Source organism: Palaemon carinicauda, chromosome 20 (genome assembly GCF_036898095.1).
Source record: "Palaemon carinicauda isolate YSFRI2023 chromosome 20, ASM3689809v2, whole genome shotgun sequence".
NCBI lineage: Eukaryota > Metazoa > Arthropoda > Malacostraca > Decapoda > Palaemonidae > Palaemon > Palaemon carinicauda.
This window is the reverse complement of record NC_090744.1, coordinates 104,863,913-104,870,788: the sequence shown is the minus strand read 5'-3', so window position 1 is coordinate 104,870,788 and position 6,876 is coordinate 104,863,913. Positions and strand designations below refer to the sequence as shown.

At 36.8% G+C, this 6,876-nt stretch overlaps 1 pseudogene; it reads right to left on the bottom strand.

The window, feature by feature from the left end:
* Positions 1 to 3,609: 3,609 nt before the first annotated feature.
* Positions 3,610 to 6,206, bottom strand: LOC137659571 (piggyBac transposable element-derived protein 4-like; annotated as a pseudogene).
* Positions 6,207 to 6,876: the final 670 nt, after the last annotated feature.

Genomic DNA, 6,876 nt, shown 5'->3' with positions numbered 1-6,876 from the left:
TATATATATATATATATATATATATGTATATATATACATATATATATATATATATATATATATATATATATATATATATATATATATATATATATACTGTATATACATATGTACACATACATCAAATTAATTTTACCTTGAAGCACAACCAAATATTTTTGGAACCATTCGTAATACAAAATATTGCATGTTTATATATACACAGAGAGAGAGAGAGAGAGAGAGAGAGAGAGAGAGAGAGAGAGAGAGAGAGAGAGAGAGAGAATTTAACAGTTTGGAGTACAATAATCATTCAAAGTTTGCAAGCATCTTTTAGGTGAAGAAATGAGATTATTATTATTATTATTATTATTATTATTATTATTAATATCACTATTATTATTATTATTATTATTATTATTATTATTATTATAAGTCAACCTTCTTTGATTAATTAAATAAATGGCTAATATCATAAATGAAAGAATAGCATACGTCTCTCTTCTTAGTTTATATATGACAGATCTATTTCAACGTTGTTGCTGATCTTAAAATATCTTATATAAGATATTCATTGCTTCTCATGTTGATTTTATTCCTTGTATCCTTTCCTCACTGGGTTATTTTCCTTATTGGACCCTTTACACTTATAGCAACTAGCGTTGTGGCTTAGGTAATAATAATAATAATAATAATAATAATAATAATATAAAAGATAATAATAATAATAATAATAATAATAATAATAATAATAATAATACCCTATATCCGACATAGTATAAAATGTAATGCTACCCGATACAGGTTCATCTCATAGATAAATAGATTTTTGAGAAAAACGATTCCAAATGTTTGTCAAAAAACATTTCTTTTTTTCTGACGTTGATTAATCAAATTCTTTTAATTCCTCAAATCAGGATTAATTTGATCGCTTAATTTCACCGGAGACTTTTGTCACGAATTCATTCAAGGTCATTTGTTTCCACAGTTTAGAATTTTCATTTAAAGGGAAAAAAGCTCCCTAATTAAAAACTACTGTACGATTTTAAACTTAAAACTTATATAAATTCAATATCTTGGATCATTCGTACACTATCTATATATATATATATATATATATATATATATATATATATATATATATATATATATATATATATATATATATATATATATATATATATATATATATTGGACCTGAAGAGGTATGAAAATACGTAAGCGCTAGTCCAAAAATTTCGTTTTTCTGATCATTCCTCCAGCAGAGTGACAAATATATATATATATATATATATATATATATATATATATATATATATATATATATATATATATATATATATATAAATAATACTAGGTAAGCTACAGCCCTAGTTGAAAAAGCAAGATACTGCAAGCCCAAGGGCTCTAACAGGAAAAAATAGCCCTGCGAGGAAAGGAAATGAGGAAAAAAATAAACGGTATGAGAAGTTATGAACAGTTAAAATAAAATATTTGAAGAAAAGTATCAATATTAAAACATCTTTTATGAATGAACTATAAAAAGACTTATTTCAGCCTGTTCAACATGAAAACATTTGCTGCAACTTTGAACTTTTAAAGTTTTACATAGCTGGAATAAAACTTCTAGAATACTGTGTAGTATTGAGCCTCATGATGGAGAAGGCCTGTCTATTAGAATCAACTGCATACCTAGTATTACGCACAGGATGGTGCTGTTCAGGAAGATCAAAATGTAAAGGATGGCCAGAATTATGAAAAATCTTTGCAACATGCATAAGGAACTAATTGAACGACGGTGCCAGAGATTGACATCTAGATTAGGAATAAGAAATTCAATAAACCGCAAGTTCCTGTCCAACAAATTAAGATGAGAATCAACAGCTGAAAACCAGACAGAACAATACTCGAAACAAGAATTAGAAAACTTCAGAATAGATTGATCACCGAAATCATTAAAGACTTTCTGAATAAGCCCAATTTTTTGTGCAATATTCATAATAGGGGTTTCCACAATCCAGCAGTTTAAGAAAGAATGTGACAGTAAATATTGGTATTTTTTTCCCCTGAGACCATCCCCCAGTCAGGAAAAATGTATTATATATATATATATATATATATATATATATATATATATATATATATATATATATATATATGTGTGTGTGTGTGTGTGTGTGCGTGTTTGTGTGAGTGTGTCTGTTTGTTTGTGTGTGTGTCTGCGTGTATGTGTGCTGAATGTCACTGCCAATAAGGAACAAATGATACGAATAATTGTTGACTGAATGAGTAATAGTCCTTCATTACCTGGCAAACAGATAATTAAAACTGGACCAGATCCACAGTCAATACGGATAGGAGTTGGCCCTCAAGAGACAGACGTTTCTCCTGAAGAAGCTGATGTTCGGAAGGCATACCACATGACCACTTAATTCAAAAAGCTGCTGCTGGACAACAGTCTACCAGAGCTGTTTCAGAAGACAGATGGCATGATCCTTGTAGCCCATTACCTCTTTGCAGAAATAAATGAATTGCCAGCAAATATATCACTTTGTATGGAATCATTCTGTAAAAATACTTTTTTCATAAATATAAACGAGGTAATCCTAATGCAATAGAGACATCATGACACACATTCTTGCTGCTAGCACACTGTATGTGACACGTAATTTCTTCCTTTCCTGGTATAGGTAGGACAACAGCTTATAAAAAGCTAAGAACGATCAATGTTGTATTTGAAATTTTCCGTTTAAATACCGCAAAGGAAGTGGTAAAATATTCGTATCAACAGTTCACACCCGTGCTGTATAACCATAGAAAATAAATGATCTTAATACGCTGCGCGTGGATATCCTCAGACGGAAAATTGCCTGGAAGTGGCATGTTGCACCATAGTTACGTTAATCCTCTACCAACTATGGATAGCTTTGAAGCGCATTGCCAACGTGTTCATTCTCAATTGGCACTGTGGAAAGCTGCAGGTTTTGCATCCCCGTCAAAAATTATCCCTTTAGAATTTGGTTGGGAAGTAAATGGATCAACTCTGCATCCACAGTGTAGTCTGGAAGAATAGATTCCAGCGGCACCAGAAGAAATAAAGTCTCATTAAGTTTGCATGCAAAACTGTATGTAGCACAGCATTCAGCATCTGCAAAGCAATTATTCCCCTTTATGATGTTCTTCAAGTGTAGGAGATCCTCCCAGTGCATAATTTATGTATTAAGAAGCAAAAATTATATTTCCCTAAAATCCATTGTTGAAGCCGAAGGACATATGGAGTCGTCACGTATTAACCCTGGAACACTGAACCCGTTTCCCTGTTACACGGCCACTGAACGTGGGTAGTTTATACCCGATTTTGGAAAATTAAAGAAAAATAGTAAATATGCAAATTTATTAATCCTATCCCTTACACACTAAATATAACCCTATTACCTAGTAATGAAACTATTAAATTAGAATACTTACTTTCAGAAACTTGAATTAAAAAGCAAAAAGAAAGGAATGTAAAAAAGTGAAAAAATTTGAATGTTTTTGCAAAAAAATTAAGCAAAAAAAAAACCCTCCCCAAAAAATCGCACAGATGCTCCCACACGCTTCCAAGGATGTCAGGCTCTCATCCCAGGGTGTCATCAAGGCACGGGGGATGCGGGAACTGTAGGGAAGAGAGTAGGAAAAACACCCTTTTTTTAGTGCACCAGAAATGACAAATTGTGGAATATAATGTGTTTATTATATTTCTTTTTATACTTTATCACACATTATCACTCAAAATCTTAGTTTTATATATATTACCTACCTCAGCCTTATATGCAATCACAGCAGTAGGGGAAGTAGTGGCTCGGGCAAACAGGTTGGCGGCAGCTGTGACACCTGAAACGTGTCTTTTTGTCTGCCTTGGAGTCACACTTCGTGCAACGGACCATAGGGTTCCTCATCTCGGCTGCCGATGGTCCAGCACCTGCAGCTGTGCCAGAGCGGAGGTTGAGGGAGCACACCTGTCTTATGGCCAGCTTCACCTGGCGATGCTGAGAAGGGTTATTCATCCGTTCCTGCGCTGAGGGCTTGATTAGTTGCAGGGCCAGTCCATGCATGATTTTTCTTCGTTGCAATTCCTTGCGTTGTAGCGTTGGATTATTTGCCTTGTATATAATCCAGGAGTTAATGATACTTGCATTGACCATCCCAAAGAAAACACACAATGGCCACCTATTTGTTTTTCTGCTGCAATTATATGTTGCACACATTTGATCGAACGTGTCGACCCCTCCTTTTGTCTCATTATAATATTCAATTATGTTAGGCTTTCCGGTGACATCATTCACTACCTGCTGTGTGTGCATACTTGAAAGGAGGAGCACATTCTTCTTTGTTGTTTGTGTGTTTGGCACGTATGATACGAGTGTCAGATCATCTGTGAAGAGGAATGCTGAACTCCCGGGTCTGCGGTCCTTCTTTTCCCTCATGACAGGTGGGATTTCTGGCTTGTTGGCCCTGACTGTGCCCACCAATGTCAGCCCATTAGTCAGGAGGTCCTGTATGAGGGGCACAGACGTGAACCGGTTATCTGTTGTCACATTCCTGTTCGTGTTCTGGTAGCGGCTGGTTAAATCTTTGGTGAACATGTGGCCCAGCGTCAGCCCATGCCTTGTTGTTGTACCTGCTTTTCCTAGGTAGGGAATAGCTTTTAACAGGTACTTACTTTGGACATCGTTCACCATAACGATTTTTATCCCATACTTTGCTGGCTTATTAGGGATGTACATTCTAAAAGGGCACTTTCCCCTAAAAGCAAGCAACTGTTCATCAACTGTGAGGTTCTCGTGAGGTGTGTAATTATCCTCACAGTTTGCCATGAACATGTCCCACATTTCCCTGACCGGAGCGAATTTGTCTGTGGCCTGCCTCTGCTCACGTGTGCCCATGTCGTCAAATCTGAGGCAGTATAGCAGAAAATTGAATCTGACCTCAGACATTGCTGCCTTGTAAAACAAAGCCCCTACCTAAGAGCACCACAATTCCCTAGTATTTAGGTGGTTATCTTTGCGGTAGCCACTAAATATTAGAACACCTAGAAGGGCACGTATCTCTGCAGCTGTTGTGTGCTGTACAGTTGCTGTCTTCCTCTTGTATTTTGTGGCAACATCATCAATTTTCTTGTTAGTAAAGTCCACAATAAGATCAACAATTGCAGTGGACATAAACAGGTCAAAACACTCCTCAGGTGTGGTGTATTGAGAAGCTGCTTGTGTGGGACCTGGCCTACTTGACACCACAATATTGCGAGATGGTGTCCTTCTTGCGGCAGCCACCTGTGGCCTTGTGTGCCACGTATAACCAGAGTTACTTTTCACAGTTGCCGAGTTAAAAGTAACTAGCAACTCCCCATCGTCTGCACGTCGTCGCCGTTGTCCTCGGGGAGCAGCAGGAGCAGTAGCAGGGGTTGGAGCAGGGACAGCAGGAAGGGTTGCAGCAGGAGAAGCAGGAGTAGTAGCAGGGGTTCCAGCAGGAGCAGTAGCAGGGATTGCAGCAGGGGCAGCAGTAGATGAATGTGGATCAGAATCACCAACGGCAAGTGGAACAGAGTAGCCACTAGGGCCAGGAGTAGAGGTGGCAAGGCCAGTAGAGGGAGTGGCGATGTTATCAGGTGAGATGGTGGAGGGGAGGTGCCTAGGCCTCTTCCTCTTCTGACCAGCCGCCTTTGTTTCTATGCGGCGGCGTGGGAGGTCTTCTTCTGAGTCACTGTCAGAACTTTCTATCATTTCCTGATGACTAGGCACATATTCTTTATCAAGGTCACTATCATACAGTACCTCTGCTTCAATACAGTCAATTTCACTCTCATTGTCTGAGGCATCAAGCAATTCTAAAATTTGAAAATCACTAAGGTTTCGTCCTTGTCTTGCCATTGTGTCACACTGAACTTTGGAAATCCTGAAAAAGCATTTACAGCCTGAAAAGAAAGACAATTATTAGTACACCAACACTTATAGCTTCCATTTGTAACTATTAACACTGAACCCGGGTACACATTACCCAGTTTTTTCTATATACTCTTATCACTGAACGTGGGTAAACGGTACCCGAACACGTCTGTAGCGCAAAATCCAGGCAGAGGATTGGAGCGACGCGACTTCCCCCTATAAACCCATAGGGTAGACTGAAGCTATACTGAGTCCCAGCGCGCTGGCTTGTGGGGAAGAGGGGGGAACACGAATGACGTCACCTACTCTGGGTAATCTATACCCACGTTCATATTTTTCAATATTTGCAAGTTTTGATATCGAAATATTATTTGCTCCCTTTTCCTAATGAGAGAGAGAGAGAGAGAGAGAGAGAGAGAGAGAGAGAGAGAGAGAGAGAGAGAGAGAGAGCGATATTAATTTTAATATGCCTCATGGTGGATATACGGTAGTTCCATTTTGTTTTTATATGATTTACTATTTTCATTGCCATCACCCTTATAATTTTTTTATATCACTATTTTTTTTTATCACTAATCTAATTATTATTATTATTATTATTATTATTATTATTTAATTGATCATGTCTAACACAACCATAAGTTCATTATTTCCGGACATTTTGGAAGACATTATCATTCCTAATTTTTTAATACAACATTTGAACAAGTTTAATCGATGAAAGGGTCAATGGATATAATATTTTAATCTTGAGCAGTCAATAAATATGTCAATATAGAACTAAAAATAATCGTTATGTTTCCAAGGATAACAGACCTAGTACAAGGGCTGCCACTTCTAATTCCCTAAAAGAAGGTGAACTAGAGTAAATGTATTACAACAAACGATCTCTTGTTAAAGCAAGAATATATAGCTTAATTAAGGGAATTTTTGTCTATGGATAAAGGATCATACTTATTATTAATTTGTTTAT